The sequence below is a fragment of the Pinus tabuliformis genome, chromosome 5_2, assembly GCF_031772625.1.
Source record: "Pinus tabuliformis cultivar Carrire ecotype Pingquan chromosome 5_2, CPIR1, whole genome shotgun sequence".
Taxonomy (NCBI): Eukaryota; Viridiplantae; Streptophyta; class Pinopsida; order Pinales; family Pinaceae; genus Pinus; species Pinus tabuliformis.
The window spans coordinates 399,256,418-399,269,201 of NC_142306.1; the positions used below are offsets into that span (position 1 = coordinate 399,256,418).

At 37.6% G+C, this 12,784-nt stretch overlaps 1 protein-coding gene across 4 annotated transcripts in view; it reads right to left on the reverse strand.

The window, feature by feature from the left end:
• LOC149159181 (protein RETICULATA-RELATED 5, chloroplastic-like) overlaps positions 1-12,784 on the reverse strand; it is a 441,272-nt gene that overhangs the window by 270,282 nt on the left and 158,206 nt on the right. The gene's annotated exons all lie outside the window — the stretch shown is intronic.

Consider the following 12,784-nt stretch of genomic DNA (forward strand, 5'->3'; position numbering starts at 1 on the left):
GAAGAGATTATAAGAACCACATATTGTAACAGAAATATAAATTAAATGAGTTTCAATTCAAGATACAAGATAACAGAATATCTCCACATAAATAACCATAGAATAATAGCTTGAATACTTGATCCTTGAGCTCATCCAGAAGTCATTGATCGAAAGACAGCAGTTTGTGAATTTGTTGCCAGCTGCAAAACAACTTAGAGGATTACATATTTGAGTGCCCTTCACAATTGAAGGTAAGAATGGTGAACAAATAAAATGATATTGGAATTCGACATAATGTGTTATATAATGTACCAAGATATGTTAGCAAGAAAAGAGCACACAATTTACTATTAGTTGTACTCCATTTTACATCAGCGACATAAGCTTGGTCCAACTAGACAAGCTAGGTGTCATCCAATGTGAAAGGCAAGTGGATTTGGTGGTTGTACAGTGTGTCGGTGTAGGTATCTTACAAGCTCCAGATGATTGCTCAGCTAGTCAGTTACCAAGGCCTTCCCTCCAAGGCTCAACTCGCTAAGAGTGGCGCCTCTGATGATATTTTGTCTTCCTACATTAAATTGGAAATGTTAAATCATTTATTATGGGATTGTCCTTTTGCCAGGTCTTGCTGCGATCATGTTCAAATAGTGGAGGCAGCTACTCTTCAAGGAAATTTGCATTGTCATGTGATTTTGTTGGGTGACAAAAAATCCTTAGTTCACTCATTACTTAGTGGCATTTGGCACCACTTCAAAATTTTACTTATGTTTGTTCTCTGGAAGCTTCAGTGCAAATATGTTTTTGAGAACAAGTTTAACTCTTTGTTTGCCTTTTTTCATGCATGGAGAGAGGGGGTACACATGTCATTCTTGGCAAAAAGATTTCGATTGATCAAGGATACCAAGTTGTTAGATTTTGCCCCCAATTTAGATTTTATTTCTATTCTTGTTGCCTTAATGAAGAGGATGTAAATACTGAAGTATATACCAGTGTTGCGAACATCACGATAAAATCGCGATGGCAATTAAATTGGCAATTTTTTCACTTTGAAAAAATCGCGATGTTTTCGAAAAAATCACAATCTGATGCAAAAAAATCGTCGAGCTGCGCAACAGCGAATTTTTAAAGTCTTTTTGTTAGTTTTTTTGTTCATTTTGCAAATAGAGGTTTGTTGAAAAATGTCAAGTAGGTTCGGTATTCATAGGTATCAAATATATTCTTGTAAATTATAAAATGAAAAGAAATTATTATTATTATTATTATTATTATTGGAGCATGGGTTTCATGCTCAAGTTCTTTTATTTTATAGGTCAAGCACCCATTGAGGGCTTCTAGGGTTTGTCCTAGGTCTAAGAGTCATTGTCATATATTGAAGACCTCAATGGGCACATTGTATCTTGTAAAGAAAAATTATTTTGTCTTTAAAGTGTCAAAATACCCTCCAAGATCAAGTCATCCTAGACGCTGTCAAGTCGGCTTAATTGAAGAGCCACGTCTACCCCTTGAAGAGGCCTATATAAAGAGAGGAACTCGTCCTCCAAAGTAGAACTCACTCATCTCTCATTCTATGCAAAGAAGAGGACGAAGAAGAGGTCGAAGAAAGACGAAGTGTTTGGGCTAGTTCTCTCTCTCACATGCTAGACGAAGCTAGGGTTTCTGCCCAAGGGTTACATCTATTTCGATCTTGGAAGGAAGGGAGGAAAGAAGGCAAGCGAAGGTCACTAAGGGTATTCTTGACCCTGCCGCCTACACCTACCTACAAGTCAGTGAGAAAAGCCTTCAACCCCACAAGGTGTGGTTGGTGGCAAGGAACTCAGAGAAGGGGTTGTCACACTAAATCCCTTCTCTCTCTGTTTAATCTAAGCTAAGGGGGGTGGTCCCTAATGAAAAATTAAGTTAAAAAAGAGATGTGAGTTTATAGAAGAATTGTTAGAGTTAAATAGATTATTTCTTTAAGATTTATAAGCAAAAAAAGTTCTGATATGAGCAATAACCATCATAAGGTAAGCATGAAATATATAAACAACCAGTGCCTTCCAAGTATTGCTCTTTAAGAAATGAATTTTTTTTTGCTTAGAATGAAGTGAAATGCTTTAAAATGGAAGGCCCAAATAACCTTGGACTTGAGTTTCCAAATGGAAAAGGGTTACTTAGCTTATGCTTCAGCTCCCTTTCTTCAAACTTGAATTGCCTCCAAGAACACCTATAGGAAAGCAAGCAAAAGAGTTAGAATGCAAAAGAAATAGTGCCTCAAATGCTAGATAAAATCAATATGCACACAAATGAGAGAAGAAAATGTATGATATTTTTCAAGATGGAAAAGAAGCAAAGAGCTCATGAAACCTCATTTTAAATAAATCTCTTGATGTCTTATGAGATTGTTGGTTTGAACAATTTGTGGGATCTTTGATATCCTTGGAGGTGAATATTCCAACCGAAGAAGTCCTCACACTCCAATAAACTTGGCAACCTATCCTTTGAACACACAAATGCTTGCAAACCAATTGTTAGTGCAAAAGAGACTTGGCATATAGAGGCTAAGTTGAGCTTGTCATTCAACCGAAAATAACAAGCTATAACAATAGCACAAAATATACTAAGCCCAAAGGAGATTTGAGATAGCTGCAAATCTCTCCTCCCTAGACAATAATGCCCTCGGGCAAATGCACAAAAAACAACTAGATAGCAATGTAAAATCAAATGAAACAGGGATACCTCATAACCAAAGAATGCACCACAAGAGAAGCTAGTAACCCCAAAGACTTTTTATTATATGAAAGATGAATACAAAATCCAGCAGAGTCTCCACAAGCCCAATAGCTCGTTCTATAAAAAAAATGAGAGCTCAAGATTCATATAAATAAGAAAATGAGAGATGATCCCAAAGAAAATTCCAATGACAAGTGGTGAGAGGGAGGAGATCACAAGGCAAATTCGAATTTGTTGATAGGAGCTCCAAATGCCAAGTGTAGAAGCCAAATTTCCTCATGCCCATGTGCAAAAATCGTTTTCCCTACTGTAGATGCCAAATGGTGGGTGAAATGGGCAACAAACACCAAGAGATTCTCAACAAGAAGATGCCAAATACCTGTGGTTTGGACAGCACTGCAAATAAAACCCCAATCTGTTGTTTAAACTGTTGTGTGTTTGGCTGCCTCTAAACTGTTGTTCGTAGACTCTAAAATCTAAACTGTAGATTGTGCTTGTGTGGACTGTCCTTAATTTGTTGCGTACGATTGAGGATGATTGGGCCTGCGTATGATCTTTGGTGTGTATGGAATGGATGGGGACAAGAACTGTCCCATGTGGCAGTTTTGTCCCCCATTATCTCCCTTTACTTGGACCATATCTCTAATCAAATCGAAAACTGATTTTGACTGATGAGTGTGCCATTCGTGAGCTTCTTTTGTTGATTGTTGACTTGTCATTAGTTTGACCTCCAAAATGGTTGCCATGTCATTCCTCTTGTCCCACCTTAAACTTTTAATGTGCACCCCATATTTCTAATATGTTGAATTATTATAATTTATCCATACGTTGTGCTTTATGATTTCAACGTTGCCTCTTTAACTCAAACTGGAAACTTTTGACTCGGCACTTGGAACTTTGACTTTGACTTTCCTCCATGTGGTGGGCCCCACATTGCTGCTACATCACCTTCGATATTCCTTTAACTTTCCATGTCAAAATTTGACTTATTTTGACTATGGAAAATTTTCTTAATTTTTCCAATTATTCAATTTTTGAATTTTTTCCTCATTTTTGCCACTGCCATTAGGAAAATCAGCTTTTGAGGGACTATAAGTCATTTTTTGACCCCCAAAGTGGGTCCTAGGATAATGTCGGGTCTCTGAGAATGAATTTCGAGTAGTCATACACCCCAGACATTTCGTAAGGCCACTTATTTACATCATTACATAGAAAATAATTAAAAAATCCTACTTAGACCTAGCCAAATACCAAAAAAAAAAAAATTGTGATCTAATATGGTAATATACATCGACTCTAGACACTAAGATGTGTTAGGGGCTCAACCTTCAAACCGTCACCTCGACTTTGGGGTAAAAATGAATGAAAAAACCCAGAAAATTATCCTCCCCTGAAAAAGAAGGGATAATTAACCGGATAAAAAAACACTCCAAGGTGTACTTGTTTGTTGATCGAGTCCCAACATCCTAGGCCTGTTACAGACTCAAAAACTCATCATTACTAGTATCACTTATTACAATTCCCCGCAGGGTGTGGAATCTGGGTACAAGAGATGATGAGAAGATAAAAGTAGAGTTAAAAAACAATGTTCACTCATGATATCTGATGGTACAAGTGTCCTCTGGATCATCCTTGGGCATGGAGTCTTCATATAATCATCAGGTGCCACTCCAGCGGTCAACAGGTATCTCTCAAGCACTAAGTCATAAGGAAAGGCAAACGAATGGAAGAAGAAGGCTCTAGGAAGAAGATCGAAGTTTCCAAGTGTGGCAGCAGCAATTGTCAGGTAGTCAAAATTTTGCATCTGCAGTAGGAGGTCGAAGTTCTTGCAGCAGGAGGCTGAGTTGGTGCAGTTGGAAGAGATTTAACTAGGTTGGGCTAGTACAAGGTTTTCACATCATATAAAGTGGTTGATCTTGATCTTGGAGGGTATTGGTCTTGTTGACCACTGGGATGGCACTTGACGATTATACGAAAGAGTCCATGCCCAAGGATGATCCAAAGGACACTTGTACCATCAAATATCATCAGTCAACAGAGTTTTTTAAATCTACTTCTATCTTCTCATCATCTTTCTTGTACCCAAATTCCACACCTTGTGGGGAATTGTAATAAGTGATACTAGCAATGATGAGTTTAGAGTTTGTAACAAGCTTAGGATGTTGGGACTCGATCAGCAAACGAGTACACCTTGGAGTGTTTTTTTTATCTGGTTAATTATTGTTAGTTTTGGATAGCATCGGATGTGCTCTGGCCTTGAAATTTGGTGGAGAGGCTAAAGCACATAAGATCTCCAAGACCCAGAAATTGTTTGGAGAAATTCCACCCGGATGAAGATATATTAAAATAATTAATATTTTTAATGAGTTCCTAAGTCTAAACTTAGGAAAATTAAAATATTATTGTGTATTAATATAATATGGGTGAGAAAGTTCTAAGTGACGAGGATCAAGCGAGTTCTAATCTTAGCCGTTTATTAGGGACTTAATCTAGGTTGTTGAATCGTCAACAGGAAAAGTATAAGAGGAGGCTTGAGGGTCAGTTGGAGACACACCAAGACACCAAGAGAGATCAGCCAGTTCGATTCTCTGGGGCTGGGTTTGTTGAGGAAATCGAGCCAGTGATCAGTTGCAGTGAGGGGCAGTGTAGCAAGAATTTTCATCCGAGGTTGAAGACAACATAGTAGAGAGGCAGCGCAGTGCCAAGAGAGATAGTGCAGGCCCTAGAAGGGCTGACGCAAAGGCCGTAGAGTTGACGCAGAGGCTGACACAGGTGACGCAGAAGCCGTAGAGGCTGACGCTGGGCCTCATAGGCAGCGCTGGGGAGATTTTGTGGGGCAAACTGGGAGCAGATCAGCAGCCTCTGATACCAAGGAGAGGGTGATGCAGCTCCTAAAGGAGTGACGCAGTTCCAGAGCTGTGCTTGGAGTAGCTTTCGCTGTCCAGCGTAGGGAACGGTCGGAGTCGCTCTAGGGTTTGGTTATCCAGTTGTTGATTTGTCAGAATATCTGTCTCCGGATAGAGGTACTACTACCGAGGATATTCTCTGTTGAGTGAGCCATTTCTGGCACCCTAGTTGTTTTCACAAAATCTACTTAATAATACAAACCCTCTATATGTTGCACCGGTTTTCCCGAATTGGGTTCTTTCGGGGACGATTGTCCAAAAATAATAGTGTCCCTTGTGTGATTGCCTCAGTTTATTTCAGTGTATGATTTGTATATTTTTGAAGGCTACAATAGTGTTTACTTCGATATTTATGCAATGAAATAACTTGTTAATGTAAACAACAAGTAGGAGATAGTAAACCAGTAATTGTAGTAGAGATTTCTGATGTGTTAGATTCAGGAATTTTCACAATTATCCCTTTTTTAGAGGCCGATAATTTTCTGAGTTTTTTCACTCACTTTTTACCCCAAAGTCGGGGTGACAGTTTCAAGGTTAGGCCCCTAACACATCTTAGTGTCTAGAGTCGATGTATATTACCATACTAGATCACACACAAAAAATTGTGGAATTTGTCTAGGTCTAAGTAGGATTTTTTAATAATTAAAAATTTACCACAAAACGAGATTTTTTAATTATTTTCTATTTAATGATGTAAATAAGTGGCCTTGGGAAATGTCATGTGACTACTCGAAATTCATCTTCAGAGACCCAACATTATCCTAGGACGCACTTTGGGGGTCAAAAAAAACTTATAGTCCCTCAAAGGTCATTTTTCCTAATGACAATGGCAAAAATGAGGAAAAAATTAAAAAATTCAATACTTGGAAAAATTTATAAATTTATAATTTTTTCCTAAGTCAAAAAAGTGACATGGAAATTCCAGGGAAGGTCAAAGATGATGTCACAATCATGTGGGGCCCACCAAGCAAGCCACAACTCAAGTCAAAGTTCCAAGTCAAATAAAGTCAAAGAGGGTCCAACGTTGAAACATAACGTATGATCAAATTACAAGTTGGATTTAATGTAAATGTTATGGAAATAAAATAATAAATAAAGAAGTGGGAAGGGACCCACTTTACTCCTTTGCATACATAGAAGGCAGGCCCATCAAATTAGCACTTGCAAAAAGGAACTCTGCATACACCCAAGTAAAGAAAACTCCACGTTGGCCCAATCAACGCAACTGCCACTTATCAGCATCTACAGCAATCAATACAACAGTTAATATGCAGATTTGGGAGGACAGTTAACACAGTCAATGCAAGTGTATTTATGTTATGCAAAGCTCACAAAACAGAAGAAAAGATAGAGCAATGACTTCAAAATCAACCTCTTCGAGGAGACAACCTCCTTTACATTACACAAATGAACACTTCTTGGATGATGCAAATGACAAAACCTCCTTTCTATATATAGGAGTCTAAGGGGTCACAATATAATCAAATCCGACATAACAATAATAATATAAGGGCACAATAATAACAATAGTGGGCTTCTATGGGGCACAATAATAACAATATGGGGACAATAGGGGCACGACAATAACAATAAGGGCTACAATGACAATAGTAATGGGGGAATCACTAGTATTATAGGGACCTAACATGCCCCTCTCCTTCAAAAAAGTGTTGTCTTCAATGCTTGAGTAGTTCTGGATGCTTTTGTATAAAATTCTCATCCTCCCATGTGGAATCTTCAGTGGGTAAGTTCTTCTACTTGATGAGATACTCCGAAATTGATCGATTTCGTAGCTGTCGAGTTTTTGTTTCTGTGACTGCTTCAGGTTCCAATATGATTTTTCCTTCGTCATCAATTTCTAGCAATATTGTTTGAACTGGGAGCTTGTCACCTATGACCTTCTTTGAGCATGAAACATGGAAAACTGGGTGCACTCAGGACGCTGCAAGAAGCTCCAATTTGTATGCCATAGTACCAATCTTTTGCAACACCTTGTAAGGACCATAATACTTTGGTGATAATTTATTATCCTTCTTAGCTTGCTTGAGGGACAATTGTTTATATGGTTGTAGTCGTAGGAATACCCAGTCACCTACATCAAAACTTCTTTCGCTACGATGTTGATCTGCCTGTTGTTTCATTCTATTATGTGCCGAAGTGAGGTTATCCTTTAAGAGTTGAAGAACTTGTTGTTGATGCTCGATGTGATCTTCCACTGCTTGAACCTTAGAAATTTCTCTTAAATATGATATGATGGACGGTGGGTGATATCTATAAAGTGCCATAAATGGGGTCATTTTTGCTGCAGTATGGACGAAAGTGTTATACCACCATTCAGCCAGAGGCAACCATTTGACCCATTGTGTCTGTTTATCATATACAAAGCAACGAAAATATCCTTCCAACATTTGTTTACTATCTCAGTTTGCCCATCAGATTGAGGATGATAAGATGAGCTATGAGCTAACTGAGTACCAAGACAAGAAAATAATTTTGTCCAAAAATTTCCAGTGAAAATGGGATCTTTATCGCTTACAATAATCTTTGGGTTTACATGTAGATTTTGAATTGTTTCCATAAATGCAATAGAAACTATATTGGCTTTAAATGGATAAAATAATGCACAAAAGTGTGCATACTTGGTAAGTCTGTCAACTACCACCATGATGACACTCTTTCCTTCGGACTTGGGTAAACATGTGATAAAATCCATTGAAACCTCCTCCCAACATTGGCTTGGAATGGATAAAGGTTGTAATAGACCTGGGTCTTAATTGTTTCAACTTTATTTTGTTGGAAAACCGAACATTCCACCACAAACTTTTCAATATCCGATTTAAGGCCATCCCAGAAAAATTCCTTCTTAACCATGTGGTAAGTTTTTAAAAATCCTGAATGCCCTCCTAAGGGAAAGGTGTGCAATTCCATAAGAATCTTTTGTTTGAGTTGGGAATTCTTACATAGGTATAAGCGATTGTACTATAACGAATCATTTTTCCCGCTAAATGTATCAGATGTATTGGGATCTTGTTGTAACTTTTGAATGAGTGCCCACACTTCTTCGTCATTCTTCCATTCATCTCTTGTTTTGTTTATCCAATCTGGTTGGATAATAAAAATGGCGCAAAACAATGCTTCCACATCTTCATCTTTTCTTGAGAGTGCATCTACATTTTTGCTTCCATTTTTTGTAGATGATTTCAAAGTCATAACCCAACATCTTTGTGACCCATTTTTGTTGCTCTTCTGAAAATAATCTTTGTTCTAAAAAGTATTTAAGACTATCATGATCCGTTTTTACCTTGAAGTGTCTTCCCATTAGGTAGGGTCACCATTTCTTAAGTGCATGTAGTATTGCCAACATTTCATTCTCATAAATAGCTTTGTGTAAATACTTTCCTTTGATTGGATGACTTTCGAAAGCAATGAGTTTTTCTTCTTGCATTAAAACAGCACCAATTCCATTTCCTAAGGCATCACATTCCACAATAAAGTTTTTTGTGAAGTCCAGCGTAGCTAAGACCAATGCTTGGCACATTGCCTCTTTAAGATGTTCAAAGGTCTTCGTTGCTTCTGGAGTCCATGAAAATGCATCTTTCTTCACTAATGTTGTTAGAGGTGTTGTTATTCTCCCATAATTCTTAACAAATTTGCGATAATACCCTGTCAACCTGAGAAATCCTTGCAGATGCTTTATGGATATGGCGATTTTCCATTCCTTAATGGTTTTAATTTTGCTAAGATCTACCTTAACACCTTCATGAGATACAATATGACCCAGATATTCCACCTCTTGTACTCCAAAGAAACATTTGGAGCTTTTTGCATATAATTGTTTTTCCTCCAATAGTTTGAGCACCATGTCAACATGTTGAACATGATCCTTCCAAGACTTGTTGTAGATTAGTATATCATCAAAAAATTCTAACACAAATTTTCTAGGGAAGGGTTTGAAAATGTAATTCACCAAACCTTGAAATGTAGAAGGTGCATTGGTAAGGCCAAAAGGCATGACCAAAAATTCATAATGACCCTCATGAGTTCTAAAAGTTGTTTTCGGAATGTCTTCAGTCTTCATTCTGATTTGATAATATCCTGAGCGAAGATCCAAGTTGGTGAAGTAAATTAATCCATGCAATTCATCCAATAATTCATCAATGACAGGAATGGCAAATTTATCTTTAATAGTGAACTTGTTGAGCTCCCTATAATCCGGACACATGCGCCATGATCTATCCTTCTTGTGCACCAATACTACTGGAGCAGAGAAAGAACTTTGACTAGGTTGAATTATACCAACTGCTAGCATTTCTAAAACCATATGTTCAATTTCACGCTTTTGGGCATAGGAATATCTGTAAACCCTGATGTTTCGAGGAACACTTCCTGGAATCAAATGAATAGCATGATCATGATCGCGAATAGGTGGGAGGCCTTTGGGAGTCTCAAATACCTTAGAATGATTGTCTAAGACTTTTTGGAGATCTGGAGAAATAGATGATTTCGATGTGGGAACTTCTAGCGAACATAATTGTGCAATTACACCTCGTTGTTCTTTCTTTAGAAGCTTTGTCATTCCGATAGAGCTGCTTATCTTTCTCGGTTTCCCTGCGATACCCCTTAATTCAACTTTCTTTCCTTCTGAAACAAATTTCATGAAAAGTTCTTGAAAACTAAAAGCTATTGTACCCAAGGATTGTAGCCATTGGACTCCTAGTACAATATCAGCACCACCCATTGGAATGGAAAGCATTGGGCTATTCAACACATATTATCCCATGGATAGTTTGATATTATGGCACTTTCCAGAACAATTTATGGCTCCTCCACTTGCAACCATCACTTGACACTCTGGTGCTGAATATAGGAAGCAATTCAATTCCTTGGTTATCTTACAATGAATAAAATTATGGGTACTGCCCGAATCAATCAATACTATTACCTTTTTCTTCTTGATATGTCCTTCTATCTTGACAGTTTGAGGAGCGGTAATTCCAGCCAATGCATTACAAGATATGGTCAGATTCATTTCTTCTTTCTCTAGGGTTTGTTCCTGGTGTATATCCTCTTCTTTTGACGTTTCTTGTTCCTTTTCTTCCTCCTCTTCAGAATCTATGTAAAATAATTTCTTTTCAGCACACTTATGACCTTTAGTGTATTTGTTATCACAACTATAACAAAACCCTTTTGCTCTTTTTTCTTCCAATTGTTGTGGTGTCAACCTTGTAGGTTGTGAAAGGCTAGGGGCAAAAACACTTCCATCTTTATAGTTGTGAGTGGTAGGCTTCCTTGTTGCCATAATTTTGCTTTCCATTTTTCTTGTCAACCTGAATGCCTTCTCCAATAAATCAGGTTCCCAAAGGCGAACCTCATGTTGGATGTTATCCTTTAAAGTCCCTATGAACACATCAATCCTATGCTCCTCTAGAATACCTTTTACCCTTATATTCAATTTTTTAAGTCCTCAATGTGCTCCATCATTGAACCCTTTTGTTTGAGATTTATCAATTGGCTAAAAAAGGTGTTGCTTTTTGTATCCTCATAATGTGCTATCATTTCTTCCATAAAAATTGCCCAAGTGACAATTTGTTTACAAGAGCAAAGCCATCGAAAGCATACAAACTGATTTGGTTCCAAATATAAAGTTGCAATGCATACCTTTTGTGTGTTTTACACTATGGAAATCGAAATATTGCTCCATCTACAGTATCCATGTTACAGGATCCTTGCCATCAAACTTCCTCATGTCGAACTTTGAAACATGGTGGGTCTTCAATCCAACATTAGAGTCTATGAAATCATGATTAACATTTCTTTTGTTCTCATCATGAGTTTCATTTACTATCTTTTCGTCATTAGTAAGCATTTCTTTTAGCAACTTTGTCAAATCTGTCTTCAAATCTTCCATGTTGCCTTTAAGTTTTTCTTCTATATCATCCATCTTAGCTTCCACGTCTTTCTTTAAACCATCCATCTTAGCTTCCACGTCTTTCTTTAAACCATCCATCTTAGCTTCTGTTACTTTTTGTGAGAGTGAATTTTGTTGCACTTGGTCTCGTAATTTTGATATATCATGTTGCATTTCTTCCTCTTCTTCATGAGTCATGCTAGAGCTTTCAGGTTGCTTACTAGGTGTTTCCATTTTCTTTCTTTGGGGCATCAATTAATGATAATAATGCTTCACTATGCCCTTTGAATTCCTTCAAACTAATTTTTCAACCAAACTTATGCAAAATTTAAAAAAAACACATTCTTTTTCACTTTGTAGGAGCTCAATATTGAATCTGTTGTATCTCTGTAATTGTGGATCTCCAAGGTCTGAAATTGCATCCTGTAGTAGCCCTATGAGTCCTCTTTCCAACCCCGCAAGTCTGATCAAGATTGGATTCTCCAAGGAAGAGTTATGCCAAATCTCCCACAATGACCTGATTATAGACTAGTTCAGTAGAGCGAACTTGTACGAAGTGCCATGTGTCACTGTTTCAACCTTATGACCTGAGACCGATACACAGAAAACTACAGGTTGTCCTCTTTCTATAACTTTTTACGAAATTTCAATCTGATGCTCAAGGAGAAAGTTATGACGATTTTCCCAGGTCACCTATTTGAGATATATTCAGGAGCCTACAAAAACCCTAACATCCTTGGATCCTATCTCCGAAAATATAGCAAAGACAAGAACTAAAATTTGGACTAGAGGTTCATTGAGATTTCTCAAATGAGTTTTAATTTCAGCTTCTGAAACGTCGTAGAGAAAAAGTTATAGCGAAAATGTCACGATGTCCTGTTTGGAGCAGCGAAACCCTAGAATCCAAAGCTCTGATATCAATTGTTATGCAACCAGCTCACAAAATAGAAGAAAAGATAGAGCAACGACTTCAAAATCAGCCTTTTCAGAGGGGCAACCTCCTTTACATTACACAAATGAACAATTCTTGGATGATACAAATGACAAAACCTCCTTTCTATATATAGGAGTCTAAGGGGTCACAATATAATCAAAGCTGACACAATAATAATATAAGTGCACAATAATAACAATAGTGGGCTTCTATGGGGCACAATAATAACAATATGGGGACAATAGGGGCACAACAATAACAATAAGGGCTACAATGACAATACTAATGGGGGAATCACTAGTATTATAGGGACCTAACAACTTATATATGCCAACCTACAGTTCA